Source organism: Passer domesticus, chromosome 1 (genome assembly GCF_036417665.1).
Source record: "Passer domesticus isolate bPasDom1 chromosome 1, bPasDom1.hap1, whole genome shotgun sequence".
NCBI lineage: Eukaryota > Metazoa > Chordata > Aves > Passeriformes > Passeridae > Passer > Passer domesticus.
This window is the reverse complement of record NC_087474.1, coordinates 31,716,896-31,730,767: the sequence shown is the minus strand read 5'-3', so window position 1 is coordinate 31,730,767 and position 13,872 is coordinate 31,716,896.

Sequence of the window (13,872 nt, the reverse complement as noted above, 5' to 3'; positions counted from 1 at the left end):
AGGAGCACAGGAACACAGGTCTTGAGGATGTTGGAGCACCTGGGGAAGTTCCTTGAGGCAGTGAGTGCACCAGGTTGAACACTTCAGCTGCAAAAGGTGCTCAGTGCCTCCCTACTTTTGCCTGAAGAGGGCCAAAGGCACTCATGGTTCAGGGGCTCCATGCTCCCCCACCCACCTTTTTCAAACCATCATTGCTAGAGTTCTTCCAAAAGGTCTGGGGAAAGGTGTGTTTCTGTTCCACAGAGGAGAGCACTCCTGACTTCCAAAAGTGGCATGTTGACCAGGATATTGGATGTCCTCCATGGCCTTCTGCTCTGGTGCTGTTTTTAAATCATGGGTAGAAGTAACACCCTCTGTTTTCCACTAATTGGAAAAAATGAATGTCCCTGGCAGCTGGCCACCCGCAGAGACTCTGGTTTTCCTGCCAAGCAAGGTCACAGAAATGCAGAGCTCGGTAGGGTGGGCGGTGGCAGGTGAAAATGGAAAACACAGGATGGATTCCAAGTCCAGGGGAGGCTCGGTCCCTGTGTCCAGCCTGGGTGAGTGTTTTCGTGCTGAGGTGCCTACAGGCAAACACACAAATACTGAGGCCATGAGTTTGAATGTCAGCAGGTGCTGACCACTCACCAAACAAAACTCCTTTCCTTCAGCCACCGAACCACTAATTATACACTTCTAGTTTTATCTACCCAGTTTGAAAGAACTATGATTACTCTTCACCCAATCTTTCCTCTAAACATCCTGCCCAAGGCTGGCAGGCTGTGGGCAGTGCAGGGGAGGCAGCAGGCATGCACAGTGTGGCAATGAAGCTGCATCCAGGTATTGATCATGGCCCCAGGCAGGTCTAGAGAAGGTGCTCACCTGGGATCTGCATCTATCCAGACATCAGCAACTTCAAAGCCTGCTTTTAGGGAAGTAAAAGAAAACAGCAGACCTCAATGCTTCTGACTTCCTAGAAATATACAAAGCTGTGCCCTTAAAGTTGTCCCATAGCATGGCTGGTCAACCTTCTTACCCAAAATATAGCCAAGACTATGCTGTGCACCCCCAAATGTAGGAGTCAGATTATCATGTCTCCTCTCCACCTGTTTGCTGCAGTCAGGTAGCACACAGGGCCAGGCATCAAGCAGGGATCACCACCAGTTGTGGGTCCATCACCCTCTTTGGTGACCTTCTGGTTCTCCATGGCCCAGCTGTTTTCTGATTTTGGTCACACCCATCTCTCTCAAAACATGAATAATTATTTAAAGCCATTAGGTACTGTACTGATCATGGGAAGTTTTTGCCCACAAAGCTGTGTGAACACCCTGGGGTCCCCACTCCTGCCCACCTACAACTAAGGGATTACCCTCAGTCAGGAACTCACAGTTCCTTACTTTAAAAAGAGAAATAAAATGAGTGGTCATCTTTGAAGATATTGTGCTTCTTTACAAATTGCCTAAAAATGTTCTTTCCCTGAATAAGTGAACAAAGACTAATTTCTTTCCTACAAACCTCAACTCATTTTCAGCCAGGCCTTGGCCCAAAAGTTTTTTCTCTTTCAGTGACTGCAAATATTTTTCCATTATTTCAAGATCATGACACTGTAAAGACCCTGAGAAATTATGGGGAATGCTTGGAGGTGCACAGCTGTGGGCTGAAAGGCAATAAAGAGAAATTGAAAAAAGAGAAATGTGGCTTGGATACAAGGATATTTTTTGTCACCATGATAATGCTCAAATACTGGAATATATTGGGAAGAGCAGTTGTTGGAGGTCTATCCAAACTCAGCTGGAAATGGTCCCAAACCACCTGATCTTTTTGAACTTTCTTTGAGAGAGATCTTCGATGAGATGACCTCCAAAGGTCTCTGACTAAAACGATGCTGTCATTCTGTGATTACATGCAGTAAAATTGCATAGCCACATTTCAGATACTATTGTGACTTCTGCCTGTTGCATGGACAGTAGGAGAATTGACGAAACATTGTCAGGGCAAGAAGACATAGCCACAAGCTGCACCAGTGGACAGGCAGGTAGGACACTGGGATAAATTTCTTCACAGAATGAGCTGTTAAGCTTTAGAACTGACTTCCAGGGAGGTGTGGAGTCCCCATCCCTGGAGGCGATCAAGAAATGATGGGATGTGGCAGTGCCTTGGTCTAGTTGACATGGGGGTCAAAGACTGGACTTGGTGATCTTGGAGGTTTTTTTCTGATTTAAATGATTCTGTGATTCTGCAAAGTAAAGATTCGGTGTGTTTGCCTATCCCACCAGTATCCAGCCTTTTACTTGTCTGTTCCCTGATACGTGGAGCCATTATCCCATCTCTGGACTGTTCTGTCCCTGCCCCACTAGAGGGTGCTTTAGCAATATAAATCTTAAATGCTTGATTTAGTGCTGATTACTGACATCATACTACTGAACTACTTTGCATATTGGAGACTGACAACTCTTTGAGACTCTCTGAAGAGTTTTGCAACATTTGTGCATGTGTGATAAGCATGCAAACAACACAAATAAACACACACACAAAATTTACGGGTCTTTTTTTAAAAGCTAAGAAACTGGAAAAGTCTTTGCAGTATTTCTTTCAATAGCAACTTCCTTTAATATTTTCTCTGTTTGGTGGTACCTGGTACCTTGGGGAATCTCTCCACAACTAGACACAAGAGACAACCAATGTTCAGATAATTTGAGTTGGTGTTGGCAGGACTTGCAGTGTTGTTAACTTTTGTGATTTTACTGTGAGCGTCCTGATACTAAGACATTTTGCTTTTGTTACTGTTTTTAAAGGACAGCCCTTACAGCATCCTGTTTACTTAGAGGGACTAACATTCCTCAGCACAAAAACTGAGCAAAATATAGCCCCTCTGAAACCATCATAAAAATCCTTGTGAACATCTGTGGAGCCATTGTTGGCAGACAGGCTTAAGCTGTGACTCTTAAGTCTTCAAATTTAAGGCAAGTACAAACAGGCCCCATCCTGAACTCTCTGAAGATCATGGGTACACAAGAATGGAAGGAAGATGTTATCTTTTAGCTCTTGTCGTAGGAGGAGTGGTTGTAGACATCATTTATAATCTTGTCACATTATAAAAAAATGTGGTGGGTCACCGGCAGTCAGATTGTTGGTGATGCTGTTATACCCAAGCTCTTTTACTTGCCATTATCTGCTCTCTTGCTGGAACTCAACAGAGACCTGACATTTATCATCAGGTAAATATGGCAAATGGTGGCTGGGGCATTGCTCCGGTTCACTCTACTGTAGCTTTTGAAATGCATGACAGCACAGTAATAAACCTGCAGGCAGTTTTATTGTAAGCTACAAATCTGTCATTTAGACCCACGAACAAAGCATTCTGCTATCAGCAGCCATAGCACGTGGCTGTCCTGGCTTCAAGAGGAAGAAGTCAAATAAAAATAGCTTTACTTCTGGAGAAAATTTTGTATGTGTATTTATATATATTTATATATATGAAAAAAGTGAGATATGGTGGAATGAATAAAAGGAGTACTAGCCTTACCTTCATTTTTTATTCATAAGCAATGGCTGAGTATCAATGCATCCAGATGAGACCTAAGAGAATTCCCGTTGGAGTTGTCTGGTAAATCTGGCCTCATGTGGCTGTCCTGGAAGCTGATCCACTTACCTAGTGGTGGGCTGAAATAGTCTCTGTCTGCATTTCAGACAGACAAAACTGTGTCTCCCTGGCTGTATCTCTCCTTTTTTTTCCTTGAAAACACTTCCTTGTGCGTTAGCACCTTGTCAAACTCTACCAGTAACACAGAGTTAAGTGTTCAGGCATTGGGTCAAGGCAGAAAGAGGGTGATGAAAATAGGAAGATAAAGGGCAATGCATGGTGTGAGGGGTTTTACAACTCCCACAGAAAGAGGCAAACTTATAATGTAAAGAGAATGAATTTTATAGGCATAAAAGCCTGTTTCGGGGAAGTAAAATCCTACTGGAAACCTTAGAAGAAAACGAGTTTGCAAGGCTGGGCATCTCCTTGCAGAAGCTACATGAAGGACAGAAGTGTAAACTCCATCCTGGCAGAGGAAGCTGTAAGACAGAGTCACAGACTAGCATGGCCAGCCACAAGCTCTTCTGCTTCCTCAGAGAAAGAAAGAAAGCTCCCAGAAACCCTCTGTCTATTAACGGCAGACTGAAAGGATAATTGTGCAGGGGTGCAACCATAAAAGCTTAGGAGCAAAACCAGATACAGCTCCCCTGGGACACAGATAAACAGGGTGTACTGATGCTTTGATAATATTGAAATGACTTAAGAGTCATCTAAACTTGTAATGGAGCAGGAAATTTATCTACTGATTACGTGGTGAAAAGTATCCTCAGTAGTCACTAAGGGTCACTTGGGACCACGTAGTTAATGTAGCTAACACCAGCAGCTGGAAATAAAAAATCAGGCTACAGCAGGGAATGGGTAAACTGGCAGTGCTGGTGAAGGTTAGAGCTTCTCAGTCCTGGTGGCTCAGGAAGGTCACACTGGGTACTGGGCTCCAGTCACACATCCAGTTGAGGAGGAATGGCTTGAGCCAGGTGAGGTGTCCACAGTGCTCTGCCAACCCCTCCTCCAGCCTGGAGCCAGCCACTCCTGCTGCTGTGATCCCATGAAAGAAAAGATCAGCCTGAGCATAGTCCTGGGTCCAGCTCCCTGCTCACTATGCCTGGGGGAGGGGTGGGAATGGGGCAGGACTTGGGCTGTGGCCACAACCTCTCTGGGAATCACTCTGCAATGCAAACTTTCAGGAGCCAGCCAGAGCAGCCTCAGAGATGATAGGGAGCTTCAGAGAGCTTAGTTAAAACCAGAGATTTCATAGCAGAGAAAGGTTAATGCTGTTCCTACTGCTGAAAAGAGGAGATATAGGGCCAAAAATATTACTGACTAGTCAGCTTCTCTTCATTTTCTCTCCCAAATCTGGAGGAAATATAAATTATTGACTAGTCAGCTTATCTTGATTTCCTCTCCCAAATCTAGAGGGACTAATCAAGCAACTTGTAACCATAAAAAGGATATAAATGACAGCCAACATGGTTCTGACAATAATAAGTCAAGGAAAGTTCATTTCCTCCTATGACAGGGAAACAATCCATGTGAATTGGACAGAGGCACTCCCTGCTACTGCTTTAGCACCTTCACTGTCACTACCCTGTCTTCACTGGCCTGTACAACAAACTCACAAACAAGTGAGTGAAATGTATACCAGCTGGAGGTGTTATCAGTGGTATATAAGTGGTTGGGGAACCCATACTTAGGTAATAGCTACCCATAGTTCACAATCAGCACAGAATGATGTATCAAGAAAGATTCCCCCAAGGATCTGTCCCCCATCCAGTATTATTCAATATTTTCATTAATGACTTAGATGATGAATTAACAAGTATACTTTATTAAATTTTCAAGCAACACCACTGCTGAAAAGGCTACAAGCATGAAGGAGGACAGAACCAGAATTTAAAACATTCTTGATAAATTAGGAAAATGGCCAGAAAGTAATAGGCAAAAATTCAATAAGGACACACAAAGTTCTACATTTATTTCTCTAAATGCAGGATGGAAAATGTCTGGCTAGGCAGCAGTAATACAGAAAAAACACCAAGCTTTACAGTGAACCACACACTGGCCATGAGTCAAAACTACCACACAGCTGCAAACCAGGCAAACCTGGTGTACCTGAGTTAGGCTTCTGTCTCTGAGCCAGAGGAAGAAATTTCTGTCTGTACTTGGTAGTAATAAGGGTCTGGCTTTTGTTAGCACTAGCTGTGAAAAACACTGGCCAAGTGGGGGAGGGGACCAAAGAGGAATGGAGAGAATAAAAAGCACTCTAGAAAGCAGAACCTATGCTGTGAGAAGAGATTAAAGAAAATGGGACTGTTTAGTCCAGGGAAGGAAAGGTGAGAAGGAAATTATGCCAGACCTCTCTTGTATAAAAGACAAAAACAAAGCGTAAGTAAACTTTTTCCATGCTCATCCTGAGAAAGACAAGAAATAATGAGTTGAAGTAAAAGGAATCTATAATGGGTATAAACTCTGTCCCCTGCCCATCCTGAGAAAGATAAGAAATAATGAGTTGGAATAAAAGGATTCTAGACTGGATACCAACAAAAGGAGTAAGGCAAGCAAAGCCTTGAACAGATTGCTTAATGAGGATGTAGACAGTATTTAAAGGTTTTGAAGGATGATCTGGAATTGTATTTGCGGGGTACTCCAATGAAGGAAGGAAAGACGAATCTGACTCCATGTTCCCAGAAGGCTATTTTATTATTTTATGATATTATATTATATTATATTATATTATATTATACTAAAGAATATTTACAAAAAGATACTCATAGAATGTTAAAAAAATAATAATGAAAAGTTGTGATTCTCTCCAGAGTCCTGATACAGTTTGGCACTGATTGGCCAATGAGTCAAAATAATTCACACCAGAAACAAATGAAACAATCACCTGTTGGTAAACAATCTCCAACCACATTCCAAAGGAGCAAAACACCAGAGAAACAAATGAGATAATATTGTTTTCCTTTTTCTCTGAGGCTTCTCAGCTTCCCAGGAGAAAAATCCTGGGCAAAGGGATTTTTCAGAAAATATGAATGTGACAATCTGTACACTCATCTATCAAGGACAGAACCTTGATCTAGGTCACAAGTCTAGGTCACAATGCCTGCGGCAAGGGAATGCTCTCCTGATCTTAAGGAAACATCATAAGCTCAGCTTTCTAAGACCTTTGACTGGTGGTATGAAAGTTTTCAATGAAAAATGCTTGGCACAGATAAGAACCTGTTTGAAACCTTACTACAAAAAAAACATTCATCACTAGTTTAAGAGAAGATACATTCACGACTTTAAGGGAAGATACATTGTTCTGCTGACATCACTACAAGTATATTTTTAAAAAACCCACAAAAAGAAAAACAACAACAACAAAAACCTACAACAACAAAACCACAGATCAACCTCTCCCCCCACCAAAAAACCAAAACAAAACAAAAACAAAACCAAACAAAAAACAAAACAAAACAAAACAAAACAAAGAAACCCCCAAAAAACCCAAAACTCCAGTATACCAAAATATTGTACCTGGAAGCTGAGATCAGCTAATTTCAGTCCTACAGCCTGGGCAATACTGTGATCCTTACATGTCTCCTGATTACCCTGCCACTTGCCGTTGTGCCATATCATACAATCATGGGAAGGTTTGGGTTGGAAGAGACCTTAAAGTCCATCTTGTTCCAACAGCTCTGCAAGGGGTAGGGACTCTTTTCACTAGACCAGGTTGCTCAGAGCCCTGTCCAAGCTGGCCTGGAACACTTCCAGGAATGGGAAAGTGAAAGCATCCTGTAGCCATGCTTTTTCTCCATACTACATAAAAAACTTGCACTTCATTGACAAGTTTTGTTTTAGGATACAATTGTTTGATTACCTCTGTTGAGCTTCCTGGACAGTTTAGACAACATTTTATAAAAAATCCTTTCTAGACCTGGTTGGGAACAAAAACCCATCAGAGTATTTACATTGTGTTTATACTAGCAATTCTGCCATTACTTGGCCTAATATTTTTGACAGATTTTGGTGCAATCTGGGGTTTCTTCTTTTCTCTGTTTACACTCAACCAAAGACAGCAACATCTGGAGACTTCCCTTTGTTATTTCAAGAATCTCTTGCCAAGGAATATATTTGGGTGGCCACAATGCCCATATGCCATTCCTGGCAGCTCTGTAATTCCACTGCTTGTGTAGGTAAGCCATTAGATTTTTGTAAACCTTTCAGCTAAGACTGAACAGTCAAGGCTAGAAATGCCAGCCTGGTATTTCTGAGCTGTCCAAGACTCCAGGGAGCTTATAGGAAAAAGCAATAAAAAAGCTAAAATCAGAAACATGAAATGTGTTTGCAGGAAGCAATCTCTTCATACAGGGTTTATCAATGGCCCTTGTGCAAGTCCCTGCTGACCACAGCACAGGGGTAAGCTGCAGGTAGGACATTTTTTTTAATATCCTGCCAACTTGGTGAACTTTAACTGGCAAGGAAAAATAGGGAGGTAACTGGAAGGGCAGGAACTTCTAAACCTGCTGGAGAAGCACAACCTGCCTCTCCTTTTGGGAAGCTGCTCATTTCTCACTGTGCAAGTGTCACTTCCCAGGGTAGGTCCAGGGAAAAGAAATGTCAAACAAAATCCTTTCATTAAAAGTGAAGTGTCATCTCTTTCTCTTAAACTACTCATCCTGTTTGAACAAAATACTGGGGCAACCAGATTCTGCAACCAAGTCATAATTCCTCAAGTGTAATTATTTATTATGATGCCATAGGTTCTGTCTTGCCTCTGAAAACAGAATAGGCACTACTTGATGTTATTTCAGATTCATAAATGTAATCCCATTTTATCAGAACAAGGATCAACTCCCTGATAATACTGTTCCCATTTCTAATCAGTAGTTTCTTTATTAAATTGATTTACTTTGAAACATCCACTTAAGACATTTGCCTCACAGTAACCAAGAAACTGCATTAGCCAATACAATTCTACCAATATTGCAAAGTTCAATAAATTCCAAAACCAAGGGTGTGCCTATGTTACTTCATTTCAACATGGTCTTCTGCATGAGCATTGTGACACAGCACTTAATTACAAGGCCACATACCCTTTATTCCATGGTAGTGCTGGGCTACCTACTGCCCTGGATGGACAGAGATCAATTAATAAGCAATTTTATTTGTCTCGTTCATTATGTGGCTTCAGGCACATCAGGATCCTGACCGGAATAAAAGTTTAATTTTTCTCATGGATTTTGTACACACGCTCCCTTTTAATATTTTCCTTATTAATACTTAATAATTCACTATCCCATCTAGGTGCCAGAGTAGTCTGAGGAGCTGACTGTGGCTGATGAAACAATGAAATGACCACACCCTAAAGCCTTATTTCCAGTTGGCTGAGCCACAGCACCACCTAATTTCTCTAGGGCTAAATAATTACTTTACTTTCTGATCCAGGTCAGCTGAAGTACCCATCTTATCTGTGGGAAGTTCTTAACACAAAGCAAGTCAATCAAGTATGACAGAATCACTTTACTAGGGATCTTCTTATGGAGAAAACCGAATGGGACTCCACAGGGACCTATCAGGATGGGCTGGGTGGAAGATGAGGGGATTTATGGGTGCTTGGGGCAGACCTCAAGGAACCTCGGGTGTGTAGAAAAGCCTCTCCTAGGGCAGCTGGGATGAGGCAGATTAATTATCCCTGGCCTTTGGGGCAGATGCTATAAGGAAAATGGGAGTAAGGGAATGGAGTACCTTTTAACCTCTTTAACCAGAATTCTTCTGGAATAGAGCCAGACATTTTCAAAGGGGGAATTCATCTCTATCAGTGTCCTTTATCTTTCTGCACCCATTCCCATACACAACGGACTATTGTCCTTATCCTCATTAGAATGACTAGGTGTGCTGTAATTAGGTCAGTCACAACTGAATACAGTAAGACCTAAGTTAAAACAGAAGTAATTGCAGTTATTAGAGAAATCTCACTAAAAGCTTTTGTCTTGAATAAGATTCAAATCTACATCTTCCAGTCCTAAATGGAGAACTACACAGATATGTGTGGATCACGAGGGCCTACTTAATAGAGTGATTACACCAGGGACCTTGAACATGTTTGCTACAAACAGGATGGGGAGTAACAGTTTTCACTGTTATGCACTGTGAATGCAGCCTTTCCACATGTAAATGAGTGGAATTAATGGGACATTTTGTTTGATAAACAGTGCAACAACATTGCAATATTTAAGTTATTGGTTACCATGTTTTATTGGAGTAAAAGTCGTGACCACTACTGATGGGTGAAGACAACAGCATATGTCATTATTTTACCTTTTGTGTAAAGAAAAAAGAGTAAGAAGCAATTGTTCAGCATAATTGTTGCATTTGGTTGTGGTTTCTATGCCTGTCAGATAACAGTTAGCAGGACTATTAAAGTGCATTAGCTCTCTGCTGGTGTTTAATGACAAACAGACATGGTCCATATTCATCAAGCAATTATTTATACCACGACCTTTTATAGAGCTGTGAATTACCCTTAAGACTTTTGCAGTGAGTGATATTTCTAATAAACTGTTAATTTTGCTCCATAAGTTGTTCATATTTTTAAGCTGGGAAACTAAAAACTGTGAAATTAAACCCACAGTGCAAGCTGTGAAAATAGGATCTATGAGACTAGGACACAATTTCAGGTCATTCTAATGTAATAAAAGCGCATCATGACAGCAGAAATTAAGGAGTGCTGCAGATATTAATATCTGCACAATAGACTTTTATGAGAATAAATGGAAGTGACCTGCCAAGGTAAAGAATGTACACAGATTTCTTCAATGCTGCCACTGGGACAGGCTCAGAAATGGCATCTGTATCAGACTCACCCTCAGATCTTCAGCTGCATCAACTCTGTGAGACTCCTTCATCCCTCACGGCAGCCCTGTCAGCTCCTTCCCATCAGGATGGGGCTGACACACACTCTCAAGCTCCCTTGTGTTAGCAACGCAATTGTCTGCAGTACAAAATGTAGAAGGAAATTTTGAGGTTCAGGCCACACACTTCTCAGTAAGGCCAAATGGTTTCTGATGCCAGAGGAGGCGCTGTCTCGGAGAGGAGCTGCTCGGGATGCACCTGGCTCCTGTCACAACATTCACGTCCTAAATCAGAAACTTGCTTAGGCTTTGTGCAGTTCTGCCAAGGGTCCTGATTTTACAGGTACTTCGCAAACTAATGTTGCAGGCAGGCATCTGGAGAGCTTATCATGAGGGTGTTTGAGCTTAATTTCCCACGTTAAGATGACTAAATGGTTTAAGGAGAAAAATCTGGTCCTAAATGACCTTGAGTACCTTTTCCTCATTTTCAGAACTGATGGAGACTCTGCAGACTCTGTCCACCAGACTGCAGAGTCATCTCTTTCCACCTGGCTTTCCCCAAGATCCTCCCCAGAGCACCACCAACATTGCCATGAAGGGCCATTGATATCCAAGCCCCAGGTGCAGGGTGGATCAAGCCAGGTGCTGTTGAGACTTAAATGGCCTCTGGCTTCTAAAGCTGGAGCCACAGAGAAGAATCATAGAATCATTGAGGTTAGAAAAGATCTCCAAGATAATCAGATCCAACCTCCAACCAAATACCACCATGCTCACTAAATCATATTGCCAAGTGCCACTGCTGGTTTTTTGAACATTTTCAGGGATGGTGATTCCATGATGGAGACTGACAATAACCATTGTATCATGATGGGTGATTCTCTTAAACATATTTCTTCCTAAATGCAATCTCCTGCTGGTAGATTATTGGGTAGCATGTAAATATAATCAGAAATTGAGCACTTATTATTTGGCTAAATGGATCTTCTACTAACAAACTCCTAACTTTTTCCAACAGGAACCAAACCCAGAAGAATAAGACAACATTTCCCCAGAGTTACCATCTTTATTGCTACCTTCCAGCACAAAGCAATTTTTCAGGAATAAGGAACAACTTCCAAAAATAGAGTTCAGAACAGAAACACTGATTTTACAGTTTTGAACAAGAACCTTATCATTTGCATTTCTCATGAATGTTTTATAGCTCAATGATTTTCCGTTCCTCAGCAATGTACACCACCAGAAATCTTACCTCATTATGTGCTTTCTAAATGGATTTTCCTCTTCTTCTCTATGCAGTATTGCCTCATAGCATGTGACTGATTTAGCAAAATACTTCAAGAATTGATGCCATGTATTAAAATGTAGGTTATATTCACTCAGGAAAAACTCATTTCTCTTGTTACCTGTCACCTCGTGGCCATCCAAATTCCAGCCTAAGAATCTTCAATATTTCAATGGTGCAAGGGCACTGGAGCTGCCTAGGTGTTGAGCTGAAATAACAAATTTATTTTGAAGCCTACAACTTTTTTTGACAATGACCTCTGACCCCCAAAAGATACAGCAAAAAGTAGGGCTCTTATTTTACCTTGCTTGATGCCATCTAACACCTTGGGAAGGGATGGAAGTTCATGCTTCACCCCGTGTAGAAAGTGCCATATCAGCCAAAGCCTAAGCACATTTTATCTATATGCATAAAGCAGCGTTCAGGGAGAAAGGCAACTGAAGCAAAGCACATATTCCAACCTCTCTAGCTCACATAATCATTTCAAATGGCATTTATTGTCAAGAAGATGCTGGCAGAGTTAGCACTGCCTGTTTCATTGCTAGCAACGCGCAACTCCGAAAATAATGATTTGGAAATGTGGTGTGGGTTTTTTTTCCAGTACCCAACAGGAAAAAAATAGAGTAACACAATAAAACCTGCAAAATCAGGCTGTTGTGTTTTCTAGCTGTCCACAGAGAAAAGTAAAAATCACCTTTTTTTTTTAGAAAAGTGCTTTTGTACAATCTTGCAGTGTCTCACAATCTAATTTTGTTTCAAATCCCATCTCCCGAGAAAATACCAATAAGAACTTAAAGAGACCATGGTACAGATCATATTTCTGTCATGAAGAAAAACTCTAATATGCTTTCAAGGCTGTGGTGATTCTTTGGAAATAAATGGAACAATTACAGTACATGGTGTTTTGGTGGTGGGTAACTGGAAAAGATTGATACTTTTGCCTTACACTTAACACAGTGTTATGTACTCCACTTGCTTAAGAACAGAGTAATACTGCTGAAATTCAGTTGGTTTTTATCACTTCTTGAAATATGGGATTAAATTACAAAGAGAGAAAAGATTTCTCACTTTGAAACACCTCAGGTGGATGAGAAAGTTTCAGTAATATTTTGTAAGTTTAGGGACTGATATTATTTCTCTGTAATAGAGCCTTAATGGTCTTCCTGGTGGCATTTTCAGACTATTGACAGTATAGGCGTTTGTGGACACAAAACGGAAGGTCCATCTCCTTAGAGTGATGTGACTTTCCAGGAATACTTCCTAATTTTTTAGGCAACGACCCTGTAATTCTTACACCATTTAATCAATTACTAAGTAAGATGTAGCTGATTTAGCAGAACACTGTTGATAGCTTGTTCCAGATAATTTAACAGTTAACAAGACCTAAGGTCTTCTGGAGTGGGTTGCCATATAGGTGCTCACTTTGGTTTTTCACAGTCCTAGAAAGGACTTATAATGCTGGCTACTGGGCCAACATGGAACAAACACCTGCACGCCTGACTCAGGGAAAGGAGGCACCAATGCTCTCCTAGGGATTTCAGGAGAGGGTAAGGAGGATATAAGTCATAAACAAGTCATTTCTTTTGAAAGGGATTTCCACAGGTCATGGTCAAAACCCTCCACTTGAAGCAAGAACTTTTAGATGAGACTGCTCAAAACCTTGTCCAGTCACACTCTGAATGTCTCCAGGATTGCTTTCACAGTCTCTTTGGGTAGCTTGCTCCAGAGTTTGTCTATCCTCATGAGAAAATGTTTTCTTCCTATTATCCAAAGAAAACATTTCTTGCTGCAGCCATGTGTCCCTGTCCTCCTGTCCTGTCCCTGTGCACTTCTGAGAAGAGTCACAGCAGAGTCCAAAAGAGACAAAATTGATAGACCACTTTGAAATAAAGATTATTTCTATAAGCTGCCTAGATAGGTAAATGGTAGCAGGCATTTTGAAAGCCAAGAGATAAAAATTTCCCTGAATGGTCAGGAAAGCAGATATAATGTCAATTCTGAGCTGTGCCAGTAAGCAGATTCATAGCTCTAAGTCCACTAGGCATTACTACCCTTCATTCTGTTCTGGCATTAAAAATAACCACTGCCATAAAGCTTCACTCTTTTCCTCTGAGGTGCAAGAAGCTGAGTTTTATTGTAGTGAAGGCCTGCACAGAGTTCCCTTTCAGCCAAACCAGGATCATCTGAGAGAA